At 43.0% G+C, this 16,041-nt stretch overlaps 1 long non-coding RNA gene across 1 annotated transcript; it reads left to right on the top strand.

The window, feature by feature from the left end:
* The first annotated feature begins 1,088 nt into the window (after positions 1 to 1,088).
* On the top strand, positions 1,089 to 15,108 carry LOC112658502 (uncharacterized). Its single transcript, XR_003135745.3, has 4 exons — positions 1,089 to 1,561; positions 3,704 to 3,851; positions 8,667 to 8,887; positions 14,724 to 15,108. It is a non-coding gene; the product is annotated as an uncharacterized LOC112658502 (long non-coding RNA).
* Positions 15,109 to 16,041: the final 933 nt, after the last annotated feature.

Raw genomic sequence — 16,041 nt, forward strand, 5'->3', positions numbered from 1 at the left:
TTTCGTCATCCGTAAACAGGCTTAATAACAATATTCAACACACAGTAAATCAGACAAGGCCGTGACCCTAGAGCTCCCTGATGAGTCTAGTCTCTGAACTTTAATGAGAAGTGACACTGACATTAATTTCCTTAAATCCTTTGTGAGGAACGTGCTGGCAATCGTTAATGTAAATACGTCTATGGGGGTGCTAAAGGAACTTAAAGTCTGGGCACTTACCTGAGGAAAGGAAGGCAAAAGTTAGACAGTAGAGAAAGGTAGATATAGATATGGAAACCACCTGTGAAAAGAACCGAATGCATTCCAGTGTGCCCAATTCTGAAAACTTCAGGTCATTCATTAATCCATCTATTCATCCATTCATTCATTTACTCAACATTCATTACATGATAAGGAATTACTCAACATTCAATTTATTCAACATATACCTGTTAAGACATAGTATGTATAGGCATATATTATATCCAGGAAATATAACATGTTCCCAGAAGCTTTCAGTCTGGTAGGGAAGCTGGGCAGTTAAATAAATGAGAAAAAATGGTGTAACCCATGCTATGGCCATGATATGCAAATGGTGATGGGAAGCGCAGAGGAGAAAAAGGCAGTTAATCCAGGCTGGCTCCTCAGGACACCTTCCTGGAGGAAGTAATGCCCGAGCTGACTTTGAAGGAAGTCTAAGGGTTAATCAGATGAATCAGAGGAGGAGAATGAGAAGAGACTAAGGAGTGAGAACCATACGTGGGAAGATATAGAAAGTAAGAAACTTTCCAGAAAATCCAAGCGTGATTTGTAGTGGGGAGTAGTAGGAGTTAACTGTGAAGAGATAGTGGAGAGCCTGACCAGGAAGCACTCTCCCCACCACATTATGGAGGCAGACCTGACTGTGAACTTGGCAGGGAGCCACTGAAGGATTTAAATTGGGTTCCGTCAAGATTAGTTTTATATTCTGAGAACTCTATTTAGCTGTGAGTGGATCAGGGAAATTGGGATCCAGGCAGTATATGATGGAGCCATGAGCATAGATGGAGGTAATGCTTTTTAGAAAATTTTAGAAGGTTGAATCAATAGCACTTCGTGAATAGCTGTATCAGGGAATTTAATTATATAGAAAAGGGTCTAAGATGACTCCAAGCTTCTAGCTAAGGCAATTAGGAAAAAAATGTAGAAAAGCCTTATACGTATTAAATATTTTCTATATGCCAGACGTTGTGCTAGTTGGACATGTCCATGAACTTACTGAATCCTCATAGTAACACTGTGACATAGATATATTATTACCTCAACCTCAGATGAAAAATAGAGAGTTAGAGATGTAATTTTCACAAGACACACAAAGTGGCAAAGAAGTTTTAGAGGTAGGTGCGTCCAATTGCCTTACCCATCAGACAATATTGTACCCTCCTTACCACCATGGGTGGATGGGTCCTGGGCACCAAGACAGCAAATTCCGAATGAAGAGCAGGTTTGAGAGGCAACCCAACATGGAAGGATGGAGGAAAGACAAATGTGAGGTGACGAAGTAAACAAGCACTGAACGGTAACTCGGGAGCCCGGGGATTGGGTGAGTGATCAACAGCATTGACAACTTGGGGACAGACAAGATACTGATGGACAGTGTTTGTTGGATTTGGTGACAAGAATGTTGGTGGCTTATAACCTTGAAAATAATAGTTTGGATGGAAGTGACAGGAACAAACCCATATGTGATGGTGGGAAAACGGTTATGTAGGAAAAAAAAAAGTGAAATCCAACTTAAAACCATAAGTGCTGAGGGGGTGAAAAAGAAGGAATTATTTCCAGGGGGCAAGCCTAGTCAGGGAAGGCTGCCTGCTGAACTCTCCGGGGAAGCATAGATGTTCGGCATCTTGACCCCTCAATAAGGTCTTGCTATTAATCTTAAGAGTAATGAGTAATGAGTTGCTGGTTCTACACAACTAAGGAACTCTAAGTATGTCAGACCTAATGAATTTATCCAAAGAACCCATTACCAAATATCAGCCCCAAATTCTTCCTCCCCAACTCTTATATGCTTTATACTCCATGGAATCCCAGGGAATAAATGTGTGATCAAGTCCACAACATGTGTGTAGAGAATGAAAAAGAAATGCTGGTTATAGAAAAAAGAAAGTATATACAATTACATGTGTATGTACGTCTACGTTCATGTACATAAACAACTACCTTTTCCCTTAGGTCACAGGTGACGATTCTGCAAATAATTTTACTTTAATACTTCACCTCCTGTGCTATTTGGATCTCTGAAGCTTTGAGTTTCCTAAACTCAGCCCAATCTAACACTCGGCACATACGAAGAAAATAAAGTTGCGTGACAAATAGTATCGCTTTGGTTCCTTTATAAACATCTACGAAGGGACTGCTTTATAACAAAATGCAAAAAAGCTTACCTTTTAACCACAAAAATTTCTAATAGGTTTACAAATAAGGATAACAGTCTTATCTACTAAGGCCTCCTTAAATTATGGAGGATAAAATAATATTGAAATACTTGAAAATATCTTGTTCAAAAATCGAACTCTAGAAATTGTGACAGCTTTGTCTTTTTTTATTTTTTAAGATTTTTATTTATTTATTCGTGAGAGACACAGAGAGAGAGAGAGAGAGGCAGAGACACAGGCAGAGGGAGAAGCAGGCTCCATGCAGGGAGCCCGATGTGGGACTCAAACCCGGAACTCCAGGATCACGCCCTGGGCTGAAGGCAGCGCTAAACCGCTGAGCTTCCCAGGGCTGCCCAACAGCTTTGTCTTAAAACTGTTGTTGGTAACACATCTTGAAATATCTCTAATTTTAATCATTTCTATTTGGTCGCCTGAGATCAGTGGCTTTAATCTCAATTTTATGACTGAGATTTTTAAACTACATTTGCTTAGATTTCACTTTAAGAACAAAGAGTAACACAGAGTTTTGCAGCTTGATTTGTAAGAAATGAATTACGTGACAAACAACCATAAAGCTGGCAAGAAAAAATTTTAAGTTGGTAATATTTGATGTTAAGTGGACAAAGCCTGATTATAGTTAGGAAGAACAATTCCATTTGCCTGGTATTCCTGACATTAAGTTGTTAAATATATGCATACTATGAGCTCTGCCATTATATATATAGCCAATATATATATATATCTTTTTAATTTATATATATATCTTTTTTAATTTATATATATAGATCTTTTTTAAATTTATATATATATATATATATAGTGTGTGTGTATATATGTGTGTGTGGTGTATATTTATATTTATATATATTACACCATATACACACAGAGTCAGAAACAAAGACAGAACAATCAATACCATGTAATGTTTTCAGAAGATAGATTTTCCAATTAATTCATGAAAAACCTTTTTAGATGATAAGTAGGTTTCATACACAGACAATAAACAGGAAAGATATTAAATTAGGATTTTCCTCATTTTAGTCTTTATTCCAATTTTAATACTAAATCATGTTCATTTTGTCCTCAAAGATATTGAGCTAGTTTTTTGTGTCTTTTTTTTTTTTTTTTTAATTTATTACTTCAACAAGAACTAGTTTCTTATCCTTTCTTGAACAAACTAAAAAATACAACTGAATACTTTCCCACAGGGTTCTGGGCATTACCTGTGTCTTAGTCCACTGAGGCTGCTATAACAAAAAATACCAGAGACCTGGTGGTTTAAACAACATGTATTTATTTCTTAACAGTTCTTCAGCCTGGGATGTCCAAGGTCAAGGCACCAGAAGATGGGATATCTGGGGAGAGCCCGCTGCGACTTGCAGATGGCTATGTCCACGGATGTAGCCTCCCGTGACAGCTAGCAGAGGAAGGAAGCAAGCTCTCTTCTTACACGGGGTGCTAATTCCACTCAGGGGGTTCTGCTCTTGTGACCTAACCACCTCCCAAAGGCCCCCACCTCCTAACGCTATTCTGTTAGAGATGAGGATTTCAACATGTCAATTTGGGGGAATACAAACCCTCCATTCATAACACCCTACATTAATTTTACTTTCTTTTAAATGACTTTAAAAAGTGGCCTAAAGCTGCTATGGTTCCAGTAGCACGTAGGTTTGCCAGACTCGCTTGGTGAACCCCATCCAACCCTGTCACCTCAGAAAGCTTGCCAGGAAGGCTGAAAAGTTAGCATTCTTCATTTTGTCACCTTTATGTCCTCTCGTGCCTGTTGGCTCCTCCAGAAGGATGATTCTGAGACCTTGGCAGAGACTGCAAGCTTTCCTATGCTGGAGGTCATGGTGTAGCGTGAGGAGTCACTAACTCTTCTGCTGCCTGAGTCAACACAGATGACAGCCTTGTCCTCACGGGACCCCGTGCTGCACCCCTTTAATTCCTCCTGGGCACGACAGCTCCAGGAGACACTAAGATTCAGGACCCTGATTCAGCGAAGTGGGATGCCCCTCGCTGTCTTTGCCATAGCATCCCAGCCCCGTGTCTGGACAGCCCCTTATACTCACTCTCTAGGGACAATGGGATGTGACAAAGACCCTCCACTCCACACTACATTCCCAGAGGGTGACAGTGGCAATAGCCCTGAGGGCAGTAACCAGGGTTCCGTGGGAAGGGCTTTCTTAGTCTTATAAACACAATTAAAAAAAAAAATCCTTAACTCTGTATTATTTTTCCCAATTTTGGAAAATTTCCTATTGATTTATCTTATTTTGTTTTTGAAAAAGAATGGAGAAGGTGGCTCTCAGTATCTATAAATATTGTTTCCCCAGAAACCTAATGGGGATTTTAAAGATAGCTGTTCAGTTGATTTAATAATGCCCATGAGGAAGTGACCAGAAGTGATCTGATGCTAGAGAGGGAGTGTCTCCAATTTTCCGTTTCTATCGTGTCACTGTCCAAGCATCTAGGAGACGTGGCGATTAGAGCTGTAACAAATATAGAAAAAAGAAAAAAGTTCAGTTGGGTCACAGACTAATCAGATCAGTTGCCAAGGGAGACAGTACGTTACCAGCATGCTTTTCAAATATTCATTGATTTTCTGTACCTGAGGAAGAGTTTTTCTTTTCAGATTTCCAGCAAGCCCAGAATGAGTAGTCACAGACTTTTGTATTTTCCTATTTAGCCTATTTGGCACACTTTTTAAAGTACAAGTCTTCTCCTGAGCCTGACAGTCCACCTTTGACTTCTTTTGGGGACAAATAGCCACATTGCAAGAGGTTTGCTTTCCTTTACACTTGTAAAAAATTTATTTCCGACTTTTCCTTTGCTTAATCATTTTACCCACGTCTGGCTCTCTGTGCTGCTGGATCACACCCTAACCTAGCTGTAGAATGTTATCTGCAAGATATACCGTCATTAACAGATCCAGTAATCTAATTACACCAATTTGTGTATTATGATTACTCAGAGTCTGGTAAGAAGTGTCTAGAACACATTACAAAACACCAAGACACAAGATCACTACCCTGAGGAGCTTACGATTTCGCATCGAGGTTGGACAAGAACTAGAGTGGCTCACAAGCAAAGCAGGGTTACAGAAGATTTGAGAGATTAATATTAGAACGCTGTGAAAAAGAGTCTATGGGACGTGTAAATTATAGCTACCCGTCCCTTGAGTAATAAAAAAAAGCAAAGCTTGGAGAATAAACGAAAAATACTCCCCAAAGCCAACACAAGGGCAGAAACTTATAAATGAAATAAATAAGCTAAAGTTCAGATTGCATAGAGGCTGAGTGAGAACAAAATCACTGAACTCAGTTTAGAAAAAGAAGTGAGTTAAGGAAGCATGTCATGGGAACAGTAACAGGACTTTACTTGCAGAGGAAAAAATGGCACACTTGACTCAGTTTCAGACAGATTTCGATGTAAAAGTTTTGAAGTTGAAAATTCACAGCTGGGATCGATTTAGAACTGCTTTTATCTCATGGTAGCATAATAAAATTTCAGATAATTTTTAATTGTCCAGATTTCATAGGTGTGGCTTATCTGAGATGTGGTAAATAAACAAGGAAACGTTAATGAAATCGAAATCACCATAAAATTTTATGATTATATCCTATCAATGGTACAAAATTCTTTGGTGATTGAAAGCCATTTCCTCACCAGGATTCTTTTAAAAACTCTTTTACAATTGTTTTACATTAGATAGAATCTATTTTATTTTAGAAATTCAGCTGCTTTTTGTCCTTTTGTTCTATCGATGAGACTTGTCGACTTTGGCACTTGGCTTCTTTCTTTTTAATTTCAATTACTCCACACTGAAGTTGGCAGGAAAACCAAGTCCATGGTTTATAAACCCAGATAAAGTGTCGTAGAGTAAATAACACACCATGAGAACACCCAGCAATTTACTGCTAAAATCCAGGGTTAGCATGTGAAGGCCGGTGTGGGCTCCATGATGACGCTCCCCTGAAGAGGCTCTTAGCTGTGTGGGCTCAAGGTGGGGCTGAAGGGCCGTGGCTCAGGTGGGATTCTGGTCCTCTCCTGGGCTGGGACCCTGCTCATTAGCCATCTGCCTCTCCCCCAGCACTAAGAGTCTGAATCGAGCTGTTACTGGATTTGTCACAGGGAAGAAAGTCTCTGCGTTTGCCTTTGGCATCGCTAGCTGCTGTAGTCCTGGCTGCTCTTTGATTTCCCAAAGGAGAAGGCCACCTCTCCCTAGCCTCTTTCCTGGGAGTGAGGCATGAGTCTCCCGAGGCCACCACAGAGAGCTGCCAAGGACAGAGAGAGCGGCTGTCCTCCGGGTGCCTCAGTCACCAGTGCCCAGGCTCTGTCCTCTGGAAGAGTCTCCGAATCTACCGCTACACGTCTAGGAGAGCTGACCGCTTATCTAATAGCTAAGATCGGAAAGATGGCTGTTATGGGGCTGAATTATGGACCCTCAGCCCTCTCCCAATATCCATCTGTTGAAGTCCTAACACTCAGTACCTTGGAATGTGGCCTTATAGGGAGATAAGGTCTTATAGAGGTAACTGAGTGAGAGTGAGGTCACTGGGGTGAACCCTACGCCAGCATGACTGGGGTCCTCAGAAAGAGGGAAAGTTTGAGCACAGAGTCATGCATAGAGGGCGGAGGACAGAAGACACACAGGGAGAAGACAGCCATCTGCAAGCCACGGAGAGAGGCCTGGAATGCTCCCTTGCCTGCTGACACCTTGATTGCACACTTCCAACTCCCCAAACTGCGAGGAAATAAATTTCCGTGGCTTAAGGGGCCCGGTGTGTGGCTCGTTGTTGCAGCAGCCCTAGCAAACTAATACAACCGCTACGTAAAAGACAGCCTGATAGGGCTCTCTTGACTCCAGCTGAGGAACTGGAGGCAGATGGAGAAAGCGCTGTCACAGAGTCTCAGCATCCCTGATGCTCAATTCCGTGCATGTGCCTTCACCTCCCCAGGTGAACAACTCCATCATCAGGAGGCCGTTGACGGTCCCTTCTCCTGGAACAGCAGGGGACACACTAAGGGACCACATTTACTCGGCAAGCAGTGCACCATGATGGGGGTTGAGTGAGGCAGACTGAGGTCTCTTCTACAAGATGGATCCTCTGGGCTCTCAGCGCCCCGTTCACCGTCACGTGGTGAGGCACCAACAGCTGAGCCTCTTTGGTGTGAATCCTGATATGATGGAGCCAAGGGGGAGGCCTTCAAAGTCCACACATGTATGGTTGATGCTCACACTCCTATTTCGGACGCCTCAGCAGCAGGGCCGAGGACAAAGCTTCTACTAGCGTAACGTGAGCAATCTTGTTTCATCCTCCCCAACTCTGTGTGGGAAGCTATAGAGGCTTTAGCTTGTTCCAGGGATCTTGACAATGAACATCAAGAGGAAAAGTGGTCCAGGGTGTCCAAATTTCCCATGTAACACCTGTCTGTAAGGTGGGCAGCAGGTGAGAGGTCTGTAAGAAGCTGAGCACCCAACACAATTCCAAGGCAAATAAAAAACAGCACCTTTTTGTGTCTGCTGCCCTACCATGTGCTGTTGGTAGATTTTTCCCTCTAATTCATTAGGAAGCCCGTCATGCAACGCACGTTCATGGGGAACCTGGTGCTAAAGCATTCGTAGACGACCTGCTTCTGGGTTGGGGTTTTGTATGTAGCAGAGCAGCTCCCTCGCTGCGATCTATTGAAAGGCAGCCCTCAACACAAGGGTTCATAAAAAATAATTAATTAATTAATTAATTAATTAAAAAATAATTCATTACGAAGACATTTCTTAGGAGTGACATATTTTAACGGGGAAGCAAGAGAAGTTTTCCTGTGACTACTTCTACCTCTTTCTAGAAAAGAAATATCTTTTCTTAGCTGGGATTTGAATTCAGCTGTATACAAATTGAGGGTTAGAATTCAGGGAGCTCCTGGGATCAGATAAGGAGAAAAGTCACCCCTTATTTTTGCTGACTTTTAACTGACATTTAGCATTTCCTTCTATTTCGCGTGGAAATAAACCAGTCATAGTAGCAATACCAATACTAGAAACAGAAACCATGAACAGAATCTTAGGCATATTGATTGTCGAAGACATCAAAATTTCATTTACGCTCATCACCGCTTTGGAAGTTTGATCATTACTGCGGCTACCGCTAAGTAGTGTTATTTCGTGTGTTCATTTAAGAGGACAGCTAGGACATTTTTTCTTTGATGACTGCAGGGCAGTGTCATTTATTTTCTCAGTAATCCTATGTGTTTTATTTATTCCTTTATAAGTGTCCTAAAAAAAGGCTCCTTCGACCTACCAGGCTCCCAGTGGGGTGCACGGAACACAGAAGGCTAGGAGTCCCCACTGTGCCAGCTGGGCCAGGGACAGTCCCCGGGGAACCTTGGCTGCCAGGAGCTGTGGTTGCTGCAACACATCCTTTACAATCAGAAAAGACCAGAACGATTTCCATCCAGGGCTGAATGATAGAAAGCTGATTTTAAAAATGCAGGTAAGTGCAGGTCTCTTCCCACCAGGCTGACTTCCAGTGGTCTTGGGTGGGATTTGTTTATTTGTTTCTTTGTTTGTTTCTCTGCTTGTTTTGTGAAGAGAGTTTGAAGCCCAGTGGTCTGAAGACCACATTGCAGAAAACCCTGGTGCTAGGTCCTGCTGGCCTAAGTTTAACACCTAATATCCATCCTGCATTGATTATTTCTTTTCCATCCCTGGCTTCTAAATCCATGATTGCACAACATCACCCCCACTTGCCCACCTCTCCACCCCCACCCCACAGAAATCACTGTTTTACTTTACTTTTGGCAGCAAAAATCATTTTGAAAGTATTTGTACAAGTAACACAGTTTAGAATAGCATTTATGCTACAGCATCTATGCACTATCTATTTTAAAGATAGAGGCAAACAGTGTCTTTCTAAAAAAGGGCAATTTAGGGGCCCCCTGGGTGGCTCAGTGGGGTAAGCGTCTGCCTTCAGCTCAGGTCATGATCTTGGTGGGGGGCCCGCGTTGGGTTTCCTGCTCAGCAGGCCCCCCTCTTCACTGCTCCTGCTGTTCTCTCTCTCTCTCTTTCTCTCTGTCAAATAGTAAATAGAAACTTTAAAAATAAAAAAAATAAAAAAGGACAGTTTAGAACATTGTCCACAGGTTCGGGTGACTAAAAAGGATGTATACGTTCCTTGGTCATCATGTACTTTGCTGACGTGAAGGATGAAGGAAACAGAAGCTGTACTTGCAGCTTTGTTCAAATCCTGGAAGGTTTGCTTTTGCAAATACCTTTCCCTTCCCTGAGTTACACGATTCACCCTGTGTCCATACTGACGGCCCACTGCCATTGTGTCCAGACGTTGACGTGGTTTGCAAAGCAACAATTGACATCTCTCCTAGAGAGCCGCACAGCCCTCAAGTGAGGTTGGCCCCTGTTAGCAACCCTGTAGACTCTGCCTCAAGAGTCCAGAGCAAACAGACTCATTACAATAGTGACTGGAGGGCCGTGTGTTTGCTCTGGGGGTGGAGCAAGCACGGTTTTCTCAAACCCACCAAGGAACCCTGAAGGCCTCCTACCTCGGCAGCTACTACAGTGCGAAGTGTCACAGGTGACAAAATAAGCTTTAAAAAAAGATTTTCCTGCTGCCTATCTTTTTACCTTATTTAGCCTGTTTTTAACTGTATTATCAGTCTGTCTGGGACAAAAGTTCAGACAGTTGTCAAGACATTTAAATTGTAAAAAAAAAAAAAAAAAAAAGAAAGATATTTAAATAGTAAATAAAGTAAATTGTACTTTATTGGTAGCTGGGTGCTAGGATTTGTTGGCGCCTACCTCGTGCTCCAGTCAGTGAACCACTCTTTCTCCCTGGACCGAAAGCCCCTGGAGGGCAGGACCAACAACATTGCAGGGCCACTTTGGTTCCGACCTTTCCCGATATACCTGTTGATGTTATAGACTTTTCCAGAGCAGGTACTTGGGAGGAGCAACCAGAGGATCTCACTGGGGCTCCTGGCTGCTGACGGGAGTCTCTAAAGACCAGTTAATGATTTGCTGCTCATTTACACAAGAGTCCATTTCAGTGAGTCTTTTCAACTGATTTTTTTATACATATATATTCCGCAGCTTTATTTTATTTTCAGATTCGTATTATGAGCACGAGTTAAGTCACAAAATTCTTCTGTAAAAAATAATAATAATTTTAAAACTCTCTGCTCAGAGTATATTTTAAAGTGGTTAAAATGGCAAATATTATGTCATGTGCAACTGGCCAAAATTTTTAAAAATTAATAATAGGGCATACCAAAACCCAAATATACTTTAAATGGGTACAGTGTATGGACTTATATTTCCATAAAGCTGTTTTTAAGGATCTCTATTCAAAATCAAGAAAATTTCCCCGTCTTTTTTGTAGAAAGATGCCCCAACAAATGTTTGTGTTCTTAGTAGATAGAGCTCCTAAGTATCTTTATGCATGTTTTCAGCCAAAGCAGAGCTTTTGGTCACTTGGGATTCTGGGATTTTCCTTAGAAAATACTGACTTCGGTCCCCCAAGAGAAGAAGACAAAAGAAAAAAGAGAAACTAAACATAAATATATATTGACAAGGTGTTTCTCTTCTGTCCAGCTCCGCAGTCCTATTTTATCTTTAGGAACTAGCAAAATAACCCGATTTTGCCATTATTGTCCTCCAGTATCCTTTTCCTCTCCATCTCGCTTTCTCTTCCCTGAAATAATAAGGTCCTTTTTGAGATGCCCTTGGGGAGGACAGAGCGTTTGCATCATCTCCCCACTGTGGCTGTCCTTTCCTCAAAACAGTTGGTTCTTGTTGTCTCTTCCAACACAGTCACACGAAGGTGCGAGGGGTTGATAGAGCTACCGCGTGTCAGCACTCCTAGAGACGGTTCTATTTGAAAAGCTTAGCTCATTAAGAAGGATGAATTTCTGGGGGCTGTGTATATCCAAGGTCATTTTGGTCCACTGGGCTTTCCCACCCATCTCAAATGCAGCCACAGTACACCGTGTCTGCCCTGAGGCTGTCCCCGTCTATCTGTCACGTGCAGTGACAATCCTCCGTTCTGAGTAGATGCCAATGAGGTGAATGGTGCAGTTGGTTTTGTCTTCTAACTCAGTCAGCTTCGCCTGAAGACGGTCACTTAGAAAATCCCTTTCACTGAAGAAACAACCAAGCCATCTGTTCATGCCCTTCACTGTTTACAAAGCAGGGATAGGAGATTATAGGTCTTTAAAATTCATTGCAGTCCAAAAAAAGCATTCTAGTATTTTAACAGAGATTTGTCTACAGTCAACGGGTCAACTAATGGCAAACGAAGCTGGAGATGGAAACATCTCCATTACTCAGGGCCTCAAATCACTACCTGAGCTTTAATCTCCTTATCTGTCTAGGGTTGGTTGAGAAGCCAAGAAAGGGATTATCTAACCCTCTCGAGGTCCCTCCTAGTAAACTGCAATTTTACTGCAGGGAAAATCTCATCAGGATGGTGACAAATTAGCCAACACTGCCCCTCCTAAGAGTGACTCAGGCTCATTCTGCTCTTTTATCCAGGATAGTGTGGCCAACCATCACTCTCCTGGGTATAATATTCGATGCACAAATGCACAGGTTAGAATTTATGATCATCATAGGAAAATATCCAACGAATGATTCAAACGTGTAGTACAATCATGTCATTGTACTAGGGCACATTCAGAATGTCTGCAGTAGCAGTGACACAGTCTGGTGGTTGGCCAAGAACTGGGGATTATGGCCAGCTCTTCCTTCCCCCAGCCTACCCCAGCAGGCCCCTGGGCGTCCTCCACTTGCATCAGAACAGGACCTACATTCTCTGTTTTTGGCTTGAGCAAGTGTAGGGCTTTGGAATCAGCCCAACCTTGTTCTTCTTTAGGTCAGGAACCCTACTCGAAGAGGCCCAGCTTTCCCCCACCCATCACCTCGTTTACTCATATTTATCTCTTGAGCTTTTCCACTGGTGTCTCCAACTCATCCTATCTTCCTTAGGCTTCCCTCCAGCCCCTGCAGCATCTCCTGTTTCAGCCTGTGCCCCCCTGTTTCTCCCTTGGGGGGGGGCGGTTACTACCATTATCCTCATTTTACGGAGGAAGAAACGGAGGCACCGAGCCAATCTGGTGATAATGACTTGAAATAGGTGTGGAGATTTAGACGTGGAGGCAAGAATTATGAGACTGTGAACAGTAAGAACTCCTTAAGGAAGCTGACCTGGGGGACGAGGAAGGGGAAGGAAACCTTCTTCTTGCCTTTTCTCCACAACAAGGCCCACTCTGCCCAAAGATCTGGAACTTGGGGTCCTTGAAGAGCTTCAGTCGGTCAGTTTAGAAATCACAGAGAAAATCTCTTCTTTATGGCACGACCCACGTCAAAATGAGGATTACAGCAATTTGCTAAATCCATACTTTTTTTGCATCCTCCAGGGCTTTGAGATGCTGCTTTGGGCACAGGTATCGTAGGAGACAGACCCACAAGCTGCTCAGTTCTGAGCCTCCGGCTATCAATATTCCCAGAGATGTGCAAAGCATAGCAGCCCCTGGCTGATGTTCGCCCAAACTCCCTTAAAATGTAGATTGTAAAGGAGGAAAACACCGCACATCAACTGGTATATGTGATCCATGCTCCTTCAGTGTTAAATCAGCACATATCACTTTGATTCACGAAATCCCGAGGATGAGCCAAGTGCAAAATAAATTAGCTTTTTCCTGTCCTATCACCTTTGTTTGAATACCGACTTTGCTTCTCGCCAACTGTGTGATCTGTGCCAGTGAGTTAAACATCCTGAGCCTCAGTTTTCTTACATATATCCTGGGAAAAAATAACAGTTTCTACTCCCGGGATGGGAAAATGAAATGAGTAAATAGATCGAAACTGCGTAGGACAGGGGCTAAGGCCGTGGTAACGGTCAAACGCTGCGAGTGTCACATCACTTCTTAAGTATACATTTATTTAGTATCTGAGTATGATCCTCCAAGGACACTGCTAAGTCAAGCCCTAGGAATACAGAGACGAATTCTTTTCTCATTAAAGCCTCTACCTCGTTTAACATTTTTTTCAGCTGGGGTTACAAAGTAAATAATGCTGTCAGATAACAGGAATTACAAGTAGATAAGATAAATAACAGCAAGGGAGCGAGAAGAGGGGCAAATGTGAAGGCAGGAAAACTCTTTTGCTGAAGGGTCACATACTTGCTTAGGGTGGGCCACCTTTCTGCCTCTGGACTTCCCTGCCGCCGACAGGAAGCTGCAAAGTTGAACAAGAGAAGATTTCCGACCTCAGGGAGCCCTGAGTCCAGTTGAGGAAACAGATGTGTAAACAAACAATTACAGTGCAATGTGATGAATGCAAAAATGGAAGTTCTCTGGCAGGCTTTGCAGAGGAAGTGATATTTGAGCCCAGTTTTTAAAGGCTGGAAAAGGTCGTAGAGAATAACCAGGAAAAGGAACAGCACGGATCAAGGCTTGGAGCCTTCAAGAGCCTTGGAAAATGTGCTAAGATCTGCTAGAGCCTCAGCAGAGAGGTTGTAGAAGGCGTACAGGTGTGCAATAAACTTCTTTTTTTTTTTTCCCCAGCGAAATAATAATAGGGTTCATGATAAGAGTTCCGTGGCAGCAAGAACAATAAACACAGCTTCAAAGAAATCAGGATGGACTCGAGAAATCACACAGAATGCCAAGAAAGACAAAATTAAAAAAAAAAAAAAAAAAAGGAAACGAAAGCTCCACCTCTGTTACTATTTGTCCATTATGATTTGGATTTTTCCTCGGGAACCTTTCGGGGAGAGAACGAACCCTACGCTCAGATATAAATACTGAGTAATTCACGGTCGCCTCAAAATAGCATCTGAAACGGTCACCTCCCAGGATCTTGAAACTGTTTCAGATCATTAGAAATCATCAAATCCCAGGCTCTATTTTAGTTAAAAAAGAAGTATAACTTTTTTTTTTTTTTTTAAGTGGTATAGTGGTAAAGTAGGGATGAGACCAGGATGTTTCCTCCTTTCATTGTGAGCCTTTTCCTACTTGACCACATGGACCGTCCGTTCCAGCTCGGTGCAGCGTCCTGAGATCTGATAGACCATGTGTCTTCACAAATGAGGGAGTGGCACAGGGCAGAAGACAGTAGCTTAAAATCAGAGAAACTGATTCAAATTCCAGCTGAAAAATATCGGCTGCCATACGTGAGAGGTTATTAAATACACGAATAATTCTAGAAAGAGGCTGTATATTTGAAAGTACAGGAAACTTTAATTGCGTGCATCATAATTTTTTTTTTCCCCAAAATTCCTCCAGCTTGACCTAAACATATCCTCCTGCCTACAGGTAACCAATCTGACAGTGACGTTTCAGTGAAGAACAAATGACTGAAATTTGATAGAAGTTTTGCTTTTGCACATTGCCAGGCTCACCTGTCTTTCCAGAAGCCGTTTCTCTTCCTGGCTGCCTGAGGATTCCGGAGCGGGAATCCTGACCCCGCACTGTGGCCCGCTTCCGCCGGGCTCTCCATCACGTGGCTCACCCTCTCTGAACACATGCGTGAGAGCATCGAGACCCTTCCAGATTCAAAAGAAACTCTTGTGTTGAGATTTTGCAGTAAAGCAAAGATGAATAACTACTGCCCTCGTTGTTGCTCCCTTAGCAGCTCTGTTTACGTATTTTGGACTGCATTGTTTTCTTTGAAAAGGGATCCCCTGTTTCTTTTTCAAAGCGCCCTGGATTTTCCTGATGTGAGTGGTTTGCACATCGTCACTTCGGTGGTGTGGCCAGGGACTTAGATCTCAGGGTGCCCCGCTCCCCACCCCGGCCCCTGCTTCCCAGGGGAGCTCCTCCGCGGCCCTTCCGGCCCCCGCGGCTGATGCCTGCACAGTATCTGGCTGGGGGCGCCCGCAGCCAAAGTCTGGTGAACAAATTGAAACATAAATGGTCAGGGTGACGCAGGTTTTTGTTCTTTCTCCCCTTACTTCCCTGGGATGTCGAGTACACACGGCCCAGTACCTGTGCGAAGCCTCTACTTTGGCTCTCACTCTTACAAAAGTCAACCACTCTACGTTGTTCTTAGCATCATTGACATTCACCACCTCGCAGGTTTAGAAGGGCCTTTCTGGGGGCCCCTGGGGGGCTCAGCGGTTGAGTGTCAGCCTCGGGCTCAGGTCGTGACCCCGGGGTCCTGGGATCAAGTCCTGCATGGGGCTCCCTGCATGGAGCCTGCTTCTCCCTCTGCCTGGGTCTCTGCCTCTCTCTCTCTGTGTCTCTCATGAATAAATAAATAAAATCAGAAAGAAAGAAAGAAGAAGGAAGAAGAAAGAAGAAAAGAAAGAAAGAAAGAAAGAAAGAAAGAAAGAAAGAAAGAAAGAAAGAAGAAAGGAAAAAGGAAAGAAAGAAGAAAGAAGAAAGAAAGAAAGAAAGAGAAAGAAAGAAAGAAAGAAAGAAAGAAAGAAAGAAAGAAAGAAAGAAAGAAAGAAAAAAGAAAGAAAGAAAGAAAGAAAGAAAGAAAGAAAGTTGGTCCTTTCTGTGATCCTTGTGAATGCACAAGACAGATGGCCACCGAGACATACACAGGGGGCGGGAGGAGGCTGTGCTGGCACAGGCCTTAGGTGGCATCCCCGCTCCCCCAAGGCCCTTCGCCCGGCCTCACGTTGTC

Source organism: Canis lupus, chromosome 12 (assembly GCF_003254725.2).
Source record: "Canis lupus dingo isolate Sandy chromosome 12, ASM325472v2, whole genome shotgun sequence".
NCBI lineage: Eukaryota > Metazoa > Chordata > Mammalia > Carnivora > Canidae > Canis > Canis lupus.